General features: G+C 40.7%; 1 pseudogene; it reads right to left on the bottom strand.

Moving 5' to 3' along the window:
• Positions 1 to 2,014: 2,014 nt before the first annotated feature.
• LOC101596079 lies at positions 2,015 to 21,348 on the bottom strand (annotated as a pseudogene).
• Positions 21,349 to 23,101: the final 1,753 nt, after the last annotated feature.

The following is a 23,101-nucleotide window of genomic DNA, read 5'->3' as shown; positions in this document are numbered from 1 at the left end:
CACTCCCAGTCAAGTGATGAAAATAAGTGATTAATGAGTGCTCATCCCTAAATGAGCTAAGTATCATCCTCTTCAGGGCTCAGGGAACATCACAGAGATGGGATGTAAAGAATGTAAGAGCTGGAGGATGGGGAATCACTGTAGTACTATAGCATCCAGACACGAGAGGACATTGCATTCATGAACTCAAATGAGACCTATGCATTATGGAGCCAATCAACATTCTGTTGTTACAGGTAGGAAAAGGTCTTCGGAAGCCACTCCTATCACTGATGAGCTAATTATGGTTGAAAACTGCCAAGGAGAAGGTAAGAAGACAAGGTAAGAGACAGGATGGAAATAGAGACTAGGGGGATAAGGGGTAGTAATGTATGGTACATTTGCTCAAAATGTAGCATGTAAGCATAAAAATGTCAAAACTAAAACATCATATATAAAAATATGTAGTACAAGTAGCAGCCTTTAGTAATTTTAGAAAATTACTTGTTTTAATATAAAATTAAAGGAAAAAGCAACTGGAGTTCGAGAGATGGTTAAGCCACTTCCCTGCAAAGCCAAAGGATCCAGGTTCAATTCTCCAGAACCTACATGCATCATATGTACTGGCATGCCTATTCTCTTTCTCCCTCTATCTGCCTCTCTCTGTGTGTGTGTCTCAAATTAATAAATAAAAATGAATATTGAAAACAACTGTATATAATTTGAGAGCTCTAGTTGATAAATTAGTAAATAGGGTTTCTCATAGGGCTACAGGATTAGCACTTGAAAATGTATATATATGGAGAGAGACAGAGATATTTATGTATTTACATATGTTCATATATTTATTTATACAATGATAGTACAAATAAGCAAATAAATGTTGGAGGAATGATAGGCACCAGACATATTACAGTCAGAAAAGAAGTTAGAGATAAGCAAGGTAAAACTGTTAGAAAAATAAACCCTCACTAAAGGGGACTAAATGAACATGAGTGGGCCAAACCTTAATAAGATATATAGTCTCAATATATACCTTAATACTAGATGTATTACCTGTGAACACATCTTTTTACTTCTCTACCTAGGAGATGAAGTTGAACTCTCTTTATGTGTATGAGATTGAGTTAATGGTTGGTTTCTGAGGAATAGTTTAGAAAACTAAAACAGTAGCTTTATGATGAAGAAACCTGGCAGATACCACACTGGTGGTCACAGTGCACATGATCAGAAGTCATGCTTGGCACCCTCATGTGATGCAATGAGAAATGCATAATCACAGCCTCATTGTGAGAAGCACAGGGCAAAGTCACAGTGGGCAACAGTCTACAAAAATAGCTGACCAGTGCCCTTTAAAATTGCCAAGAACACAGCAGACCAAGAAAGAGAGAGAGAGAGAGACAGGAAAGGGAGGAAAGGAGGTATGGAGGGAGGGAGGGAGGGAGGAAGGAAGGAAAGAAAGAAGGAAGGAAGGAAGGAGGGAGAGAAGGAAGAGAAAGAAGGCAAGCTGGAAAAATGGCTTAGGGATTAAGGCATTTTTCTTGCAAAGCCAAAGGACCCAGGTTCAGTTACCCAGAATGCACAGCTACATGCCAGCTACACAAGGTGGCATATGCATCTAGAATTTATTTGCAGTGGCTGGAGGCCCTGGCATTTATTCTCTCTCTCTCTCTCTCTCTCCCCCTCCCTCCCTCCCTCTGTCTCTCTCTCTCTCTCTCTCTCTCTCTCTCTCTCTCTCTCTCTCTCTCTACCTCTTTCTCACAAATAAATAAAATAAAAATATTAAGAAGGAAAGAAAAAAAGAAAGAATGAATGAGTGAATGAATGGTCCAGATTACCTGATTTAGATTTTGAAAGATAATGGTTAATAATGGGAAAACTGGTGAGGTTCAAATTAAATCAGTAGAGACTGTCATTTTTTTTAACTTAACACTAAGCCATTTTTATACATTGTAGCTTTGAGACATTCTATTACAAAAATGATGGTGCTCATATACATAATCTAATATGAACTTAAATTCTTCATACATTTACTTCATTTTTCAGTTTGACCTTCTAGTAAATCTTTAGCTTCATTGATTTTGGCTGCTATATATGGAGATCCTCCTTTGTCTGGGTGATTTAAGAGCATAATTCATCACTGAGCATCCCTTATTTTTCCTTTATTGGCAGTAGGGCTTGCACCTGCTATCAAGGCTGCTTCCCCTTTTGTCATTTTCAGTTCAAACCCACCTCTGTAATAGCCTCCACAGAAGGCAGATTTTGGGCGACTATGAAAAACTTGTTTTATTGAGGCTCCACATGCTTCAGGACTTGTAAAACATAACAAGCTGCAAATCCTGCAGCAGCTATGGTCAATCCAACTACTACCACTGCACTGGCCCTGCTCGGGCACAGCTCCACCGTGCCCCTCGGGGACACGGTTAGGTCCAGTTCCGACCCATGGCCGACAACCCCAAAACTTCACAGAAAGTGGCATTGGCCTCTCCAGTCCAACGCTGCGAAATACGGCGGGGTTGCCTCACAGGAGGCCAAAAAGTGTTGTAAAAACGGCACTGTCATTTTCATGTTAATCTCTCCCATTTATAGCTCTCAAGTAAAAGTAGAAAAAAAAAACTACATATTTGGCGGAAAGAATGTCAGAGCCACACGTTGAGTCATGATACACAGAGGCATTTCCTCCTACCCACAACTGAGGGGTAACCCCACAATGCAAAACCCATATACCCCAACAAGAGGGGTCTCTGTGGAGGGGGGAGGACAGAAAGGAGGCTAGCAATCGTATCAACTTGACTGTATTCACTGAGTACAAAACTAACTAATAAAAAATAGAAAGCAAAAGCTTATTTTTCAAAAACTGTACATAATTATTGTGTGCAATGTGATATTTTGATATGCATTTACATAATAAAATGATTAACACATTTGAACACCTCAATATGTTCTACTAATAAAATTTGAAATCTATTCTCTTAGTTATTTTCAAGTATACAAAATATAATTTTGTAATTGTTCACTATACTCTGGGTCTCTAGTTATTGTTCATTCTGCCTGACTGAAATTTTGTTCTTTTTGACCACTTGAACCCCTATTCCCTAACCAATACCACTGTACCCTGCTTCTTTGAGTTCAACTTTTTTGTAGTCTAACTGTGCCTGGCTTATTTCACTTAACACAATGTCCTTCCAATTCACTATATTGGAATAGTACTCTTCTATTGTAAGATTTGAGACACATTTTCTTTACCCATCATTGTTTATTGATGGGCATTCAGATTGACTTCATTTCTTAGCTAGTTTGAATAATGTTACAATGAAAATAAAATATAGGTACCTCTTTATCCTACCCACAAATAGAATTCCTGGGCCACATAGAGGTTCTATGGGGGGTTTTGTTTGTTTGTTTGTTTGTTTGTTTTGTTTTATAGAAGAACTTCTACATAGTTTTCTATGACTGTAGAGAGAAAATCTGCTGAATCAGGTCTGTGGCAGTCAGGTTCACATTGCTGGTAGCAATCACCCAACTAAGAGCAGCTTGTGGGAAAAAGAGGTTTATTTTGACCTACAGGCTTGAGGGGAAGCCCAACAAAGGAAGGAGAAAACGATGGCATGAGCAGAGGGTGGATATCACCCCTAGCCAACATAAGGTAGACAATAACAACAGGAGAATGTGCCAAACACTGGCAAGGGGAAACTGGCTATAATACACATAAGCCTGCCTCCAACAATACACTGCCTCCAGGAGGGGTTAATTTCCAAATCTCCATCAGCTGGGAACGTAGCATTCAGAACACCTAAGTTTATGGGGGACACCTGAATCAAACCACCACAAGATCCAATTGTCTGAATGAAAGACATGTCTTGGCATTTTGATTACTGACATCTTGAGCTTAGTGCAGAGTATTTACCTAACAAGATTATTGTCCCTCTGCTGCCAAGACCCCTGATACCTTCTACCTCCTTAACCTGTTCTTTGCACATTTGGGTTTTCACTCCTGATTATCCTCTAGTGTCATGTCCCTGACTTATGTTTGAAAAAGCCAGCTCTTCTTTTACCTGAGTGGTAGATATTCTCCTAGGTTTGTTTGGTTGTTGTAACACCTTCACTCTTCCTAGATTGAGTCAAGGATGTAGAAGGGTACACAAATAGGAGCTGTCTATGATTCTCTGACTCAGATGAGCAAGTCAAGTCATCAATGACTGGCCTTACATATTAGGTTACTCAGGCTACCATAACAAAGTAACACCGATTAGCTGGCTTAAATCACAGATATTTATTTCCTCACAAGTCTGTAGACTAGATGTCTGAGATCAAGGTATTAGCAAGGTCAGTTTCTCCTGTGGTCTGTCTCCTAGGCTTAAAGATGTCCATATTTTCCTACAGCTTTCTCTCTGTGTATGCCTATGTCTTATAGCCTCACCTTATAAGGGACTTATCTATACTTAGAACCCATTCATATGACCTTATTTTACTTAGTGATCCCTGCAAAGATCCTATCTCAAAGTATACTACTCCCTCCTTATCCATGAAGAATACGTTTCAAGATCTGCCATGGATACCTAAACTCATAGATAATACCAAACTCTCTATATATTATGTTATTTTACATTTATGCGCCTATGACAGTTTATTTTATATATTAGATACCATAAGATAATAGCAATAGAAAATGATAATTCTAACACTATACTATAACAAAGTTACATAAATGTGGACTCTCTCATTTTCTCGCTCAAGCTATCTTATTGTATTATACTTATCCTTTTTATTGTGTTAATGTGAAATGACACTATGCCTATGTAATGAGAAGTGAGTAAAGTTATGTAGGCATTATGATGTAGTTTCAGGATACTATGTAAACACTTCTTGAATATTAGCATTATGATACTGTGGTAGTTTAAAAGTATGGCCCCCAATATATTCAAGATTTTATTAAACTTTACAACTTACCAATGTGGCCACCTGCCTGGAGTAGGTGTCACTGGGCAGATCATAGGGCCCAGCCCTAAAGATATGGTAGTATATTAAGAAGTCCAGTCTAAAGCTATGCAAGGTGAAGGTTCTGTCTGGGGTTTCCTGAACTGTGCTTGCTTGCTTATCTCTCTGTTCTTGGAACTGTGAAAGTAGGCCAGCTGCTTCTGCCATTACATAACATCTTCCTGGATGTATAAAACTCAATAATTACCCTTTCCTCCAGAACTGTGCCTGGTTTGGAAGTTCATCTCAGCTACCTGAAGGTATCTCCTACAGATACCATGACACTTGTTCTGATGACCAAGATAATGACTAAGTGATTGCTGTTTAAGTGACTAACAGAAGGAGTCTGATGACTGTGAAATACACTGGACAAACTAGTGATTCATTCCCCAGGAAGGATGGATCATGGCATTTCATCATACCACTTAAGACTAAGAAAATTTAAAATTATCAGTTGTTTATTTCTGTGTTTTTCACTTGATATTCATAGAACGACTCTGAAAACGAAAATGTGTAAAGTAAAACCATAGATTGGTGGGGGAAATCTTGTACAGCTATATTCTGAGGTACTGGTAAGAGGACTTCACCACATGAGTTGGAAAAGGGCACATTTAAGACCACAGCAATTAATACCCCAAAACATTTGTCTAATGAACTACCCATATCACCACACAAATTGGACCAAGACAAATGAGTCTGCCTCTGTGTACCTAGAATTCATCAATAAGCAAAGTTACCTTCTACACGCATGTTATGCCATCTGCTTCCTTAGGCAAGTCTTGTCTGTTATGAGAAAATTGGCAAGCATGAGTGTGAAAGTTTGAGTTCCAAATATTAAATACTCAAATATTAATTTGTTCTTTGAAACGCTTACCAAAGTTATTAGTGTGCTCATTACAAGCCTCATAATTATATTTAATATTCACTAATGAAATCAACAGGGTAGGATTTTATCCCCAGTTCTGTGGTGCTGAAAGTTGAATCTCTTATTTTGTTCCCCATCATTCTTTTTTTTTTCTTCCAATTAGTTCAGTGAACCATATGAGACTGTAAATACTAAATTCTATGACATGCTTAATTGACAAAATATGAAAAATGTTGTGCCAGTAGCTATAAATGACATCACACACTCAAGAGGAAAAAATGTTTCAGTAGGAAATAATGTACCAGTAGCAATAGACAGCACTTACGTTCAGGAGGAGAAGGCATTTTGCAGAGAGAAAAAACATTCTCTCAGCACAGAATCTTTGATAGAGAAATTGACTGTAAGTAGGCTTAACATAAAGGGTGTATGTGTTAGCACTAGCAATTGGAATTTCTGTATTTTTATTGAACATTATTTGTGGCTGCAAAACAAATATTTCACATTTTTCTTGTATCATAGAAAATAAGTTGTATACAGTTCTTGGGCTCCCCAAGGAAATAAAAGCTAACACTGATTGAGCACACCTCTGTCAAGCACAGCCTGCATTTGCTCAGCCGAGACTCAGTCCTCAAAGGCAGATATCATTATTTTCCCCCATTTTACTGATGAGAAAGCAAAGCATGACGAGGTTGGATCATTGTCCCCTGATCGTGCAACTATGAATTAAAGGAACTGGAGCTTCTCTTCTGCTATCTCACAACCCTCACTTCTTCACAAGTATATTTTTTAAATAGTGTATTTATTTACAAGAAAAGAGAGTTAGCGAGATAAAAGAGACAGACAGAGAGAATGGGCACACAGCAAGATCCCCAGGCCCTGCCAAAGAACTCCAGGTGCATGTGCCCCTTTGTGCATTTAGCTTTACATGAATGCTGGAGAACTGAGCCATGGACGTCAGGCTTTGCAGGCAAGCTTAACCACTAAGTCATCTCGCCAGCCCTTAACAACTATGTTTTACCTCTTTTTAGCCCCATGTTTCACATGTGCTGAACACACAGAATACTATTGAACACTCTAGTCAAATGGTGTCAGTCATGTACCTGGAAAGCTAGGCCTTTAAATATGTATGCCCATAGATGAGTGCCACTCTCACCTTTGATGAAGAAGCTTCTTTTTGTTGTTGGTAGGGAGAGTCCAAACTCATCATGGTGATGAGAATAAGTGACTGTAGAATGTGCGGTATTAAGGAGACATTCATAGTATGTCCCAATACTCAGGTAACATTACCAAAAAGGGTAAGAAAAGAATGTAAGAGGCAAAGTATGGGGCAGAGTGCTATAAAATAATGCCTTTTGGACATGACTCAGTGACTATTGTTGTCTGCACAATATTGGGCCCATTTACATTCCATCATGCATAGTGGAGGAGGGCAAAAAAACAATTAAAGAGGAACAGGAAGAAGCATTTTGTGGAAGAGGACAGTGAAGGAGGAAGGGATAGTGATAAAAATACAGTGTATGAAAATTGTCAATAAAATGTTTTTTAAGGGCTGGAGAGATGGCTTAACGGTTAAGCGCTTGCCTGTGAAGCCTAAGGACCCCAGTTCGAGGCTCGGTTCCCCAGGTCCCACGTTAGCCAGATGCACAAGGGGGTGCACGCGTCTGGAGTTCGTTTGCAGAGGCTGGAAGCCCTGGCGCACCCATTCTCTCTCTCTCCCTCTATCTGTCTTTCTCTCTGTGTCTGTCGCTCTCAAATAAATAAATAAATAAAAAATTTTTTAAAAAAATGTTTTTTAAAAGTATAGAAATTAGGCCAGGTATGGTGGTGCATGCCTTTAATCTTAGCACTCAGGAGGCAGAGGTAGGAGGATCACTGTGATTTTGAGGCCACCCTGAGACTCCATAGTGAATTCCATATCAGCTGGGTCTAGAGCAAATTCTTACCTCTTAAAACCAAAACCAACCAACAAACAAAAAGTATAGAAATTAGAGCTGGAAAGATGGCTTAGCAGTCAAGGCACTTGCCTAGAAAGTCAAAGAACCTAGGTTCAATTCCTCAGTACCCACGTAAGCCAGATACTCAAGTTGGCACATGCTTCTGGAGTTTCTGTGCAATGGCCAAAGGGCCTGGCACACCCATTCTCTCTCTCTCTCTCTAAGTGCCTCTTTCTCTCTCTTCTGCTCTCTTTGGAATAAATAAAATTAAAATTAAATGAATAAATATTTAATCATATAGAAAGGGCTGGAGGGATGGCTTAGCGGTTAAGGCATTTGCCTGCAAAGCCAAAGGACCTAGGTTCGATCCCCTAGTACCCACGTTAGCCTGATGCACAAGGTGGTGCATGAGTCTGGAATTTGTTTATAGTAGTTGGAGGCCCTGTTACACCCATTCCCTCCCTCCCCCCCCTCTCTCTCTCTCTCTCTCTCTCTTTCTGTCTTTCTCTGTCAGATAAATAAATAAAAATAAAAGTATAGAAATTAAAAAGACTTTGTGGGGCTGGAGAGATAGCTTAGCGGTTAAGCGCTTGCCTGTGAAGCCTAAGGACCCCGGTTCGAGGCTCGGTTCCCCAGGTCCCACGTTAGCCAGATGCACAAGGGGGCGCACGCGTCTGGAGTTTGTTTGCAGAGGTTGGAAGCCCTGGCGCGCCCATTCTCTCTCTCTCCCTCTACCTGTCTTTCTCACTGTGTCTGTCGCTCTCAAATAAATAAATTAAAAAAAAAACATTTAAAAAGACTTTGTGTAATTAGGTTCAGGTGTCTGGAAAAATTTAGGGGAAAAGCTAACACTCCCCAGCTGTCACTCACATCCAGGCGCTCAAGGGTTTTGCTCTTGTTTTAGCTCCTGTGAGACTGGCAACACTGCAGGAAAATACCTATCATTTGGTAACTCATCAGTGACATTTCAAAGCATTTGTACGAAAGCACTACACAGTGGTTAAGCCCAGCAATTATCACCAAAGGGACACTTTGAAAAAGATAACAATTGTTCTCTTAAAATATACTGAAACCCATTTTAAGTATTTTCCATCTGACCCTAAACAATAATGACTTAAACAAAAGAGAACAGAGCAAGATACTGTTTATCATCTCATTTTAGACACACGTTCAGGTGAGCATAAAGACGTAGAGGGCCTCTTTTTATTGCTTTGGAGTGAAAGAGGGAAAGTAATTAGCTTTGAACTGAAGACTTGAAAAACTAATTAGTAAGGAAACACTTGCCTCAGACACATTTGACAATATCAGGGTGTTTCAGAGAAAGTAGCTGTGATATACAGCTATGAGTCGATGCCAAAATATCTGAGTCCAGCCATGGGACAACTCACTGGGCCAAAGAGTCAGAAGAACTGGCCTCTAGGACAGTTCCTATTTACAACCCAAGGCCTACAGCCAGCTCCCTCTCAAGTTTTCCTTTATCTACTGGAAACCCAAAGAGTTACACTAAATCTTCTCCCTTGACCATTCCATCTTGACTCTACTCATCATTACAGAAGTCCCCTTCTGGGGGGTGGGGATATTTTCCAGAACAGCTGGGAAAGAGTCATCTCAATGCCAAATGTCCAAGTAGTACGAAGTCCCTTGTCAGAAATAAATGTGTTATTTGACTGTTTAATAGTATCACAACATGTGGTTCAACAAAACAACAGCTCTGGTCAGGGAGAGAGAGGACATTATTATCACCAGCAGTTTATTTGAGGAGCAGCATTAGAAAATCAAGCTGAGAAAAGCTGAATGCTTCCAATTCTCCATCTTGTCTGATCTTCACTTTCTGCCTTGCTGTCTCCCCATTGTTCTCTTGCATGGAATGGAACTGCTTCTAGATCCCCTTGCTGCCATAGGAATTGGCTTCCCTATGGGTATGCAAGTGCTACCGGCTCATCTGCTGCTGAGGAAAGCTACGGGCCATCCACTGTGTCCAAAAGTACCAGAGATGGAGACAGCTGTTCTCTAGTGTATGGAAAAATAGATACTTGATATTTTCCTAGTAATTCCATTTTTGGTGCATGACATCCATTTTTTATCCATCTCCTAAAAACATATTCTAGTAAGGTACACAGGGGAGTGATTCTGTAACATGTAAATTAAGGCAGAAAGGCATTATATAGCTCACCCAACTTCCCATAGAAAATTAGTAGCACTCTTGAGTCTGAGACCCGAAGTCTTTATCTCACTGACCTTCCTTCCCTATCCCTGACTCCTGGGTACTTACCTCTTTAGAACAAAATAACTTGTTGCAGTAAATAACTACGAATGTACTGTGGCCAAGTCCACAGGTCAGGCAAGTATAGCAAATCCTGACCCTTCACCTGTCTTTTAAAGGTAAGTTTTAATTGTAACACAGTTATATCTGTTCATTTACATATAATCCTTACCCTATAATAGCATAGTTGTTATGGAATACAATTTGGTTGATCAGCCTGAAAATATTTATGTGGTCCTTTACAGAAAAGTATGCTATTTACTGGCCTAATGGGCAAATAGAAAAAATACTGATTATGCACACATACATAGATCGGAATTCTAGGACTGCTACTGTGTAAGTGTGCTTCCTTGGAAAGCCACTCAACCTTCACGATCCTCAGTTTCCCTATATGCAAAATGGAGTGAGATAATTGTTCCCACCCGAAAAAGATGTTATTTAATCCCTTCCCCTGATCGAATGGGATCACATGCCACTTAGAATAGAAACGTGCCAACCATACAATGGTGATTTTTGTTACTAATGAGTAAAAATCATTTACAGTTTTCTCCCCATGGTTTTCTTTTACATGGCTGAGATGTTCAGCTGGATTGAGATTTACATTATTTGGTGCAAAAATCAAAATGAAAGGGCCTGTCTGGCCCTCCTTGCCATTCTGCCCCCAGTCACACCTGCTACAAGGGAAGCTATTCTGATTTTGGCTTCTGAGCTTGATTATCAGTACTCAGGCCTCCCCTCTGCTAGTTAAGGACATCTGACTGCTGCTTCTGCTTGGACACCGTTGCTATGCTTGGGAGTTCTACCCCCACTGGATCTCAGCATATGAGCCGAATGCAGCCTGTGACCAGAAGTAGAATAGAATATGAGAATTATACATTTTAGTGCAGGAATGGGACTCCAACCAGAATTCATTTTACATATGTGTTGCTTTTTTGCATGATTCTGAGTTTCTCAGTTACCTAAATCATATGGGATGATTGGTTTCGTGTGTTTAGTGTTTTTATATGAGAAATAGGTCATTCTATCTACCCAGCCCAGAGACTCTAGCTGATGACTTGTGGGAAAATGTAGCTACTGTTCTTCTTGAGGTGGGCACTGAGAGGTTAGGACTTGCTGAAACCTTCCAGACTACTCTGATAGCCTAGTAAAAGGCTATCACCCATGGTGTGATCTAAACCAATTACCAGCCATGATTTCATCATAAAGACCACATTTTTAAAAATATTTTTATTTATTTCTATTAGACAGAAAGAATGGGCATGCCAGGGCCTCCAGCCACTGAAAACAAATCTCAGATGCATGTGCCCCCCCTGTGCATTTGGATTACTTGGGTCCTGGGGAATCAAACCTGGGTCCTTTGGCTTTGCAGACAAGTGCCTTAACCACTAAGTCATCTCTCTAGCCCAAGGCAACATTATTAAAAACAATTTCCCCACAATCATCTTAGGAAAACTATGCATTTTGAAATATGTGCAAATATCAAACAGCATTTATTTTACTAACATTTACCAGCTATTTTATGGGACAATAATTAAATGTTCCTTTTTATTAAATGTTAATTGAATAGATCAAGTAACTCACAAGCAGTTTTTGAGGAAGACTATCAGTGAAATGGGGGTAAGGGAAAGGGAACATTAGAGTATAACCTGATGGGAATATGACCAATCTGCAATTTATTCATACAGTAATGTTCCCAATTAATAAAAATTAGTTTTTAAAAGTGGCCTCAAGTTCATTTTCTCTAAAATGGAGGTGGGACCACTAGTTGCCTCAGGGTTTTTGGAAAGGTTAAGTGAAGTGGAGCAGTGGGTGGCACGTGACAAATGCTTTGTCACAGTTATGTATGAGCGACGGGCTTCAGGGCAGCACCTGGGCCACCTCCGCAGTCGTTGGGGGAGTATATGGCAATTCTATGTTAACTTGGGAAGACTTATTTTGTTTTGTTTTAAGAACAGCTTACCTTTTTCTCTGGCACAGACATCTAAGGGTGGAGAGACTGTTCTAGACCTTTCTCAAAACATTATTTTCAGGGTCTATAACGTTAGAAATTCACATTGTTTTCTATGGTACAAAGCTGGTATTTGTTCTTTATTCTACAGAAGTTGCATCTGAATACCTTTGAAGAGGGGAGAAGGTGTGCAGGCTCATGATGAGTGTAAGCTTTACTCAGCACATATTTGCCTTCTCGCCTTGTTTCTGTTGTTCTCAGGTTCGGTGACTTCAGGAGTGTCTTGTCACTCTCTGCACCTCATTTTGTCGAGTATCAGCACCCCCTGTTAGATGTGGAAAGGAAACAGGATAACACATTCCCTGCAGCTAGAACAACTATGATGCCCACCAGCCTCACAAATTCTCCAAGGCAACAAGTAGCTACACTTGGTTTCTTCCTCCTCACCATTATAACCCAGATGATTTCTCCATTTACCTTTTGCCTCTCAATGTTTAGAAGTCCAGCCCTCTACCATGTGTCTAGTCAAGAGGCAAATCATGAGCTAGCATCTGGATCAACTCAAATTCCATTACATCTGAAGGGAGAGAGTGAAGCTAGGGACAGGGAAAAGAAGACCCCAAATGAATAGTATCCTTGTGCCACTGAAATCACACTGCTTTCAAGGTGTCACTTGATGCTATTTCATGATATTGTCACTGTCTTTGAGAGTAATGTCCATCAATTTCAACATAAGGAATCTTCCACATGAACCTTCCCAGAGACGTCACAGCTGGCTTCATGGAAGTCCTGATCTGGCCTCACACTCTCAGATGTGCAAGGTGCTCATATCACTCTGGGCAAGCTAGCATGAGTAGTGGAAAACCCATTGCACATAAATGTCAGGGTGTGTTACTTAATCACGTGACCCCTGGGGCTTCTTCAGCAATCAGAGAAGACCACTATGGCTCCGCTATTCCCAGAGGGCCTTTTATGTCCAGAACCAATTGTCCCACAGTGCCTCAGCACAATACATATATATGTCTGTTTGCTCAGGCTGCAATAATGAAGTACTACAGGCTCAGTGGATTACAGAATAGAAATGCACATCCTTGCTCTTCTGGAGACTAGAAATCCTATCTAAGTGTCAGCAGTGTCAGCTCCGCTTGAAGCTGATCTCTCTTCTCCGTGTGTTGACACGGTCTTCCCTCTGTTCCTAATATCTTCTCATAAAGACTCATCTGATTAGGTTAGGATATGTCCTGTTGATTTCGTTTGAACAGAATCATCTTTATAAAGTTCCTACTTCTGTATTTCGCAGATTCTGCTTCTATGGACTTAAACAGCACAAGATTGAATATATCACAGAAAAAAAATGTGGCAGTACTGAACATGCCCCAGCATTCTTTCTTGTCATTACTAAGCACCACAGTATAACAACATGACATTCATTATATCTACTACTACAAGTAATGCAGACATGGTTCAAAGTATAGGGAGGGTGTGCATAGGTTCTCATCAAATATGCCTATGTTATACAAGGGAATTGAGGTTTAGAGTGTGCGGGCATCTTCGTGGGTTCCTGGATCTCATCCTTCCTTTATAGCAAAGGACACTCTCATTCTCAGGTACTGTGGGATAAGATATCAACATGAGGATTTGGAGGAAACACAATTCAGTCTGTTGCTTCTCTAGAACCCTTGCTGTGGTGGTTTGAATCAGGTGTCTCTCATAAACTTGGGTGTTCTGGTTGCTAGGTTCCCAGGCTGATAGCAATTGGAAATTAATGCTTCCTGGAGGAGTGTATTGTTGGTGGGGGGGCTTATGGGTGTTATAGCCACTTTCCCCAAGCCAGTGTTTGGCACATTCTCCTGATGCTATTGTTCATCTTATGTTGGCCAGGGGGTGATGTCCATCCTGTACTCATGCCATCGTTTTCCCCTGCCATCGTGGAGCTTTCCTCTCGAGCTCATAAACCAAAATAAACCTCCTATGCCCGCACGCTGCTCTTGGTGGGGTGACTTCTACCAGCAATGAGAACCTGACTGCAACAGTAATGTGATACTGAGGAGTGGGATTGCTAACACCTAACTATGTGGCTTTAGCCTTTTGGAGCTGATTTTCAAGAGGAATGTGAAAAGTCTTGAAACCTTGGCCTAAGAGACACCTTGCAGTGCTGTAAGAACAGCTTGATGGACTATTCTGGTCAGAATTGAAAGACCTGAATGCAGTAAGAATTATGGACTGTGAGATTTGGCTTATGAGGGTGAGAAAGAGCTTTGCCTGGACTGGGCTAACAGTTTGTGGGAAAACCTTACTTTTATGCCCGTGTCCTGAGAAATTGTGCAGGGTTGCTTTGCATACAAATAAACTGGAGTGAGCAGAGGGATATGGCACAGAAAGAAAAATCTTTGGGGGAACTATTGCCCATTCAGCTGCAATGGAGAGATTACAACCTTTGAGACTGGGCCAGCTGACCTACACTGGGTCAACAGGAAGAATGTAGACTCTTTTGAAGGGGCCTGAGTGCTCAAGGAGTGCCCTGTTCTTCAAAGTCTGCTTTATTCCCCCCTGGATTAACAAACTGACACTCTACCTGGTATTGTGGAGTATAAGAAATGCAGGAAAGACAGGGTCATTGAGTTTGCAACACAGTCTTGTATTTTGGAAATGGCTATGGGCAATGTGAAGCAGGTTTCCTGGATGCCTGCATGGAGATCCCATGGGGCCATGAGGATGAACCATGGATTGCAGTGGAGACCCAGTGGAGATGCCAGGACCACAAGATGGTTGCCAAGGAGAGCTGTTGCCCCAATGCAGTTTTCCAAGACCATGAGTCGCCTAGCTGGAGGGACAGAATAAGAACTCCAGAAACTTGTTGCTGGTTAGAATTATCAAACTTAGAGATTTGTCACTGGCTAGAGTTGTTGTACTTGGAGCTACAGAGTTTGGTGTTTGCCCCATTGAAATCATGTATTGCTTAAGTATTTCTTTGCTATGCCCAATGTCATCTTTTGCAGTGTGAATATTTATTCTGTGCCATTATGGGTACTGGGGGGGGATTTTTTTGGTATTATGGCTCAGTTAAAAGACCTTGGACTATGGGGATGTATGAATATCATTGGAATTGATTTAAAAAAAAACTATGAGGACTTTTAAAGTTGGATGAATGCATTGCATTTTACATCATATATGGTTACCAGTTTATGGGGTCCAGGGGCGGAATGTGGTGGTTTGAATCAGGTGTGTCCCATAAACTTAGGTGTTCTGGATGCTAGGTTCCCAGCTGATGGCAATTGGAAGTTAATGCTTCCTGGAGGCAGTGTATTGTTGGGGTGGGTTTATGGGTGTTATAGCCAGTTACTCCAACCCAGTGTTTGGCACACTCTCCTGTTCCTGTTGTCCACCTGATGTTGGCCAGGGGATGATGTCCACCCTCTGCTCATGCCATCATTTTCCTCTCTCTGCCATTGTGGAACTTCCCCTCAAGCCTGTAACCCAAAATAAGTATCTTTTTCCCAGAAGCTGCTCTTGGTTGGGTGATTTCTACCAGCAATGCAAACCAGACTGCAATACTTGCCAAATAGAAGCCTTGTTCTCTTTTCCCCAAAGCCTCTACTTTCAGTCACCCTCGCTCTTTTCAGCTGTAAAAGACATACAACTTACGGTTCTAAGGTCATCTAGCCAGTTCCATCAGTTTGACTTTATTCCTCTAAAGAACAACCCAGTCTGCTTTGATTTGGTCTAAAATGTGTATGAAGATTGAGTGAATCTACTGCCAAGGGGCAGCTGGGCTTTTTCAGGACAGCCCGGATTTCAAACCACCTAATATCCTTGCCGCACCACCTTTCTGATTAGGTTTCTCAGTTTGGAATGGAGAGGGGAGAACGTGGTCACTGTAGAAGCCACACCTCTTCAGAGGCATATGCAGAATTATGTACAAAAATGTAACTCCAAAGATGCATAAGGAATGAGAATGATGATATCTACATTACTCACATGTGTTTCTGTCCCAGAACTCCAATTCCAAATGCCCATTATTCCTTCACACAGAAAGAAATTTGTGACAAACCTTCCTTAGAAGTTATCACAAGCCTTTTGCTCTCAGCTCTATGTAACATACAGAGATGGACATATCACACATGCTGAATTGTTCTGGAAAGTGCCAGTTTCAAGGTGTGTGCACAGTTTTTGGTTTGGAAAATTCAGTCATTATGATTGTAAGTCATTAAGTAAAGAAACATGGTTAATTAATTTTGAAAATAATAAATCTATATTTTCTTTAAAGAAATGTATGTGAATACCATAAAATAAAAACTACTTATCTTTATCTGTCAAATCTTTATTTTTTTCCCCATTCTTCCCCTCAGCTTCCTGCAATTAGGAAAGCTCAAATTGCCCCTGGATACTTGGATAGTAATAAGATGTGTGAAAGGGTCTGCCATGACCACTATTCCTATATGATTCAGTGTGTTAAGGATCTCTACCCATTGCATGGTTCTGAGAACTTTATTGCTGCCCCCTATGGTAGCTTGAATATGTGTGCCCCAAAGACTGAGGTCTTTTATTAAGCTCGTAACTTGGGTCTCCAGCAGCCTACCTGGAGGAGGTGTCACTGGGGGTGGATCCTGGTCTCCAGCCTTAAGGTGTGGGGGGGGGGGGGCAGATCTGATTCCAGCCCAAAGGTGTGGAGAGCAACGTGAGCTTTGGTGCAGGGGTCCTGTTTGCTGCCATTTGTACTTGCTGCTTTTTAGGTGTTTGCTGGCTGCTGGTAGATTCTCACTCTGCTTGGATTTATGAATGGGAGCCAGCATCTTCTGCCATTGATGGACTTCCCATGGATCTTTAAGCTTGAGATAAATCCCTTCCCGCCATAAACTATGTTTCATTTTCATCCATGCTACATTTTAGGATATAAAATGTAAATCTACAGCAAAACTCAAATCATTTTACAGTGACTAGTGGTCAAGTGTCCTTCAACTATAAAGACCGTACTTTCCCTGCTACTTTCCCCAGTGCACCATGACCATGTAAGACCGGAGTCGTTTTGCCCTGTCTTTCTGAACAGCATGTATCGAAGATGAAAATCGGCCTTTAATCTAAGCTGTAGGAGCTTTGTTGGCAAATGAATCACACATATATTTCTGAAATTCTCCACCAGTCTTTGATCACTTAATGACTACTGTTCACTCCTTTATCTTCAAACTCTTGTACCCTTCAACTGTTCACCACCATGCCAGCTTAGGCACTGTTATAGCTCTCTTCTCTGTCCAACTCTACTGCCAATCTTTTGAGATTGTGAAAAATTAGAGTATAAGAAATACTCAGTTGCCACATGCTAAGGACAATTCAATGAAGGAAGAAGTAAACTTTGAAAGCAAATGTCACAGAAAACATCAACTAATATGAGGTTACTTTATTAGATAAAGCAATATGTCTCCTTGAGCTTGTATGGTCCCTGATTTCTATCAAACTTGAATATATGAGAACACAGGGTTACTTAAGTTCTTCTTGCTACCAATATAAGATGGAATACTAAAATTATAAAGTACAGGATTCTCAATATACTTGAGTAACACTAGTGTTCATATCAGTTGGTGCACATAAAAATTAGAACTCTGGAGGAAATACCTCCCAAACATTCAGGTAAAGGGATTGTTCATTTTTATAAATTTTTACTGTTCCTTTTTGGCGATTTGTGGCTATGCATCTCCTTTTGAAAATGTGTGCGAGTTACTCAGACTATCAATAATAAAGAGAGTAATCCTAGCTTGCGAATGCTACACTCTTTCAATCAAAGACTTCTTTCAACTCCCCTGTGAAGCGCATAAGTTCTGTATATCCATTTATATTTGTACTCTGCCAACTTTGTTACTTTTGTTTTAAAATTCATCTTGGCTAAAACCTCTAGTGTACATTTGTATATATAAAATACCTTTCTTCTAAGAGCTTAGTATACCTAAAAGTTATCTGCACAAAGCCTTTGGTATGGATAGCAGGAGACACTTTCAACCTGAACTTCTAAAAGGGAACACAGAAAAGCAGATGCACTGGCATACAACAACCTAGTGAAAGGCCAAAGTCTTCCACAGAGAAGGTTGGGCAAGAACCAATTCCTACCAAAAACATGGTTTTAAAAAACTCTCCATTATTAAATCTCTGGCTTTGCTCATTGCATGAAATCTAATTGAATTTTATCATTCTAAACTATGATGCTTCAAAACTCAATTTTTTAAAAAAAAATTTTTTAAATAAAGAAAACGCAATTCTTATTCAAGTAGGATTGACTGAGTTTCTACTATGTGTTGTTCTAGGAGTAGTAGCAAGAAGTTTCGCAGCAGATGGTTTCCTGGGGTTAAGAGCTCTTCAAGTGGGCTGGAGAGATGGCATAGCAGTTAAGTGCTTGCCTGTGAAGCCTAAGGACCCCGGTTCGAGGCTCGGTTCCCCAGGTCCCACGTTAGCCAGATGCACAAGGGGGCGCTCGCGTCTGGAATTCGTTTGCAGTGGCTGGAAGCCCTGGCGTGCCCATTCTCTCTCTCTCACTCTCTATCTGCCTCTTTCTCTCTCTGTCACTTTCAAATAAATAAATAAATAACTCTTAAAAAAAAAAAAAGAGCTCCTCAAGTATTGCCTCTAAAGGACGTCTTGTTCAAGGGAAAGATGTAATAGCATTAGGTGATGGGGACCAGGCTCTGCTCTTCCACATCCAGAACACCATCTCATCAAGTAAAACGCAAATCACACAAACACGATGCATTCTGGGAACCTGGATTTCAGAAAAGGGACTGCATGATTTGTTTGAAAAATCAACACAAGTCACAATATTCTTGCATTAATTTTCACATTCTACAAAGGGAGTAATAATCTTTCATTGTATTTTGTGAAAATCTCATCCTGACTACCAAACTTTACAGATTCTAAGTGCATATTTTATTGAATACAGTTGTTGCAAAATTCTATAAGGCATAAAGAATTCCTGTGTTTTGTAATTCATTGAACTTGTTAGGATAATAGGAAAGAAAATGTGTATTTGAATCTCATCCAATTTATGGTTGATTCTGCAGAACGAAATTGAGGCTTTACCAGCTATGTGCATCTGCTACCACTAAGCACATCGGAGCTCTTATCGAATTCTTAACAGAATATGGAGTCCTCATTATGATTCAAGATAAGAACATAAATGATTTTGTCTTTCATCTACACACTAACTTGAACACACTTGACTGAGTCATAGCAAGGATACTGGAGGACAATGGAGAGAGGGAGAACAATGAATCAGGGTCACATAAGTTAAAAGCATGGACGGGATACTAAATCTCAGGTTTACTTGTTCTCTCCAAGTTCCATGCTTCTTTCCACTACACCATTTATCCAAACTCATGAAAATAAAATGAATTAAGCTTTACTACGAAGTACAAACTTTTGATATTTTTCACACATGCTACAAATGCATCTAATCTCATCTTCCATTCTCAACCTTACTCTTTCTCTGTCAGTAGATAGCCTGGCTTCCCTTTTTCATCAGGGAACCATAGACAGCAAGAATGCCCTCAAGTTTATCTCCATCCAACATCACTCATGAATTCACAATCTTACATTGCAGAGCCACCCTCCCTATCCAAAGCAGACAGTTCCTTAAGTATTTACCCTACCTTAAGGTTCAATCTTGAATATCAAACCACTTGCTGGTCTGCATCTAAATGTACCACTGGCTCCACAAATTCAACTCATGCAATACTGCACTTCTCATCCCCATTCTTCAATGTACTTGGTTCCCAGTCCTGTCATCCCAGCAAATCACACAACCTGGGTGCTCAAGTTCGAGGTAAGAATTATCTGTGGTTCCTTCCTTGCTTTCACTTTCTTGTCCAACCAGTCACCTGGGCTGGAGTGAGACCCTACCTCAAAAACCAAAAAAGAAAAGAAAAGAAGAGGGGAGGGGAGGAGAGGGGAGGGGAGGGGAAGAAAAGAAAAGAGAAGAAAAGAAAAGAAAGAGAAGAAAAGAAAGAAAGAAAGGCAAGAAAAGAAAGAAAAGAAGGAGGAGGAGGACAGGAGGAGAAGAAGTAAAGGAAGGAAGGAAGGAAAGAGAGAGAGAGAAAGAAAGAGAGAAAGAAAGAAAAGTCAGAAAGTCAGGAACAATAAATTCTTCTTCTTCTATTTGTTTTTTGTTTTTTGAGGTACGGTCTCACGGTAGGTCAGGCTGACCTGGAATTCACTATGTATTCTCAGGGTGGCCTCAAACTCATGGTGATCCTCCTACTTCTGTCTCCTGAGTGATGGAATTAAAGGCATGTGCCACCACCCCCGGAAATATTATTTTTTTTAATTATGAACTCCTTAAAAATTGAACCATCAGTATACCCAGTTGAAGAAAGAAAAGGCTTAAGTCCCCTACAAGTGTGGATCTAGGAGTTCTCCAACAGGCCATTGGTCATTTTATTTTAACACAGCTTCAAGATTCTCTGCACTTACAAATATTTGATTGGCCTGCAGGACTCACATATTATAACCACTAATAAAAACTACTTAATAGTTTGGCCCAATTACAGAACAAATAATTAAGCATGTCTTATTTTAACTTTTTGACCTGTCTTCTTTGATCATAATATTAGTTTTTTCATGTATGCTCAATTTTCACAGTTTATCATTCATGTAACAGGACCATCTGCTCCCAAATTTAAAAAAAATTAGGGAAACCCTGAGAAAATATTGACCTAATCACTTCTGCTCAATGGATTCAAATATGAATAGGTTTCAGTTTAAGCCACGTCAATCTACCAAAATCTGCACTTATAAAACCAGAGGTCATATTCATGCTACAAAAAGAATTTTCATTTTATGAGAACTTGTTCTGCAATAGTGCCCATACTGTGTATGTTAATTTAAAGCTCCATTGTGTGTGTGTGTGCATGTGTGTGTGTTATTCACACATTGATTTTTTTCAGAAGTACCTCTATTACATAACTAGGGGCATTCCTACAATGCCCTCAGGATCCTTTGGGGTATGTACTGGGAAATTCAAGGGCACCAATCAGATACCAGATTGTTCTGAACACTGTCATGCGTCTGTTCTTTGAGATTTTTCACTGATACCAAGGGCAGCTTTCTTTATGAAAGCTAGAAACTCTGGCAAGGTGTGAATGTGCGAATCAGTTGTTTGTCTGGGATTGGAAAGTAAAATTTGTTAAGATTCTGTGTTCAGTTACAAAATGGCATTTCAAAGAAATCTTTATATTGTTAATGAAGGGGAGGCCTATGTGAACATTGTGCACTGCATTATCAAGTAATGAAACCATTGCTCAAAATACTCATCAACCCACCAGGTCGGTCTATTCCTCCTGACCACTTTTATTCTTTTTCGCAAGGTTTTGCTTTGCCTGACCCCCATTTGCCACTCGGCCATGAGGAGACCCACGGCAGTGCTGGTGGTCCCAGAGGACCAGCCAGTAGAGCTCAGCTCGAACCACTGGTTTCTGGGCTTGTGTTCATTTTGTCTTGCGTCCCTTCTCAATAGGCTTCCCGATGTCCTCCCCCCGGAGCTTGAGGGCGATGGCTCTCTCAATTTTGCCCAACACCTGCTTATTCGGGATGGCTTGTCCACTCGTTGATAACTTTTCATTGATTTTCATGGCCAGGCCCCTTCTGTGTCAGGCCATTGCTCTGCTGGCCCCGCTGAATCACTTTGCCCACCTCCAGGGTCACCCTGTCATGATATAGCTCTTCTGTCTCTCCTTCCAGCTTGGCCGTGATCTTGGTGATGGAATGTCTCTTGTTCTGACCAGCAGCCCATTTCTTGGATGTCTCTACATCTCCTCGTCTCTGAGTTGCTAAGATGGCCTTTTTGGACTTTGCACAGCAGCATCACAGTGAACCACTTGCTCTTGGCCATGGCATGGCGGGGGTGACCATCCACATGGTGACTCGGGCAGCTGCCATACATCCAGCATGGCGAGAGGACATCCCTTGTCACCTCCCCACTTACAGCGCCTGCCCCTCCTGACCACTTTTTTTTTCTTTACATATTTTTTTCACAATTTTTATTAACATTTTCCATGATTATAAAAAATATCCCATGGTAATTCCCTCCCTTCTCCCCCCCCCACACTTTCCCCTTTTTAAAAATAGTTTTATTTATTTCCTAGTAGAGAGAGCAAGGGAGTTGGCATCTCAGGGCCTTCTGCTACTACAAACTCTAGATGCATGCGCCACTTTTGCATCGGGCTTTATGTGGGTACTGGGGAATCAAACCTAGGCCATCAGGCTTTGCAAGCAAGCACTTTTAACCATTGAGCCACTTCTGCAGCCCACTTTAATTATTTATTTATTTTATTTTTTATTTATTTATTTGAGAGCAACAGACACAGAGAGAAAGGCAGATAGAGGGAGAAAGAGAGAATGGGCACGCCAGGGCTTCCAGACTCTGCAAACGAACTCCAGACGCATACGCCCCCTTGTGCATCTGGCTAACGTGGGACCTGGGGAACTGAGCCTCGAACCGGGGTCCTTAGGCTTCACAGGCAAGCACTTAGCCTCTAAGCCATCTCTCCAGCCCTTTTTTTCTTAAGGATTTCAATCCACCATTTCATCCACATCCTTAAGTGAATTCAAGGTCAGCCTCAGCTAGACTTAGACCCTACCTTGAAAAACAAAAACCAAAAAAAAAAAAAAAAAACCTTCTAGGTTGAAGAGATGTCTCAGTCTTAAAGGTACTTGCCTGCAAATTCTAACAACCCCAGCTCAATTCCCCAGTACCCACATAAAGCCAGATGCACAAAGTAGTGCATGCATCTGGAATCCATTTGCAGGGTTGGAGGCCCTGACACACCCATTCATTACCTCATTCTCCTCTTTCTCTTTCACTCTCTCTGCTTGAAAATAAACTAACTAAAAAAAAAAAAGAAAAACCTTCTCTCCAACAGCAAGCAAAAATGCATATAGCCTTCTGTTTGTCTCATCTCCTTCTAGACAGCCCTGTACTACCAGCATAACAACAGACCAAAGCATCCACACATTTAACATTTTCACTTTGTCCTTAAATCTATCACACTTTAGTTTTCAATAACCCAATGCAATCCATTCTCAGCTCATCACTGCTTCTGCCTTCATCATAGCAGTTGTCACGAAGCTCTTAGTGTTCAAAGGACTGGTGAGTCACA

Source organism: Jaculus jaculus, chromosome X, assembly GCF_020740685.1.
Source record: "Jaculus jaculus isolate mJacJac1 chromosome X, mJacJac1.mat.Y.cur, whole genome shotgun sequence".
In the NCBI taxonomy this organism is placed as follows: Eukaryota; Metazoa; Chordata; class Mammalia; order Rodentia; family Dipodidae; genus Jaculus; species Jaculus jaculus.
Note: the sequence above shows the minus strand (reverse complement) of the source record. Positions and strands in the feature narration are given on the sequence as shown.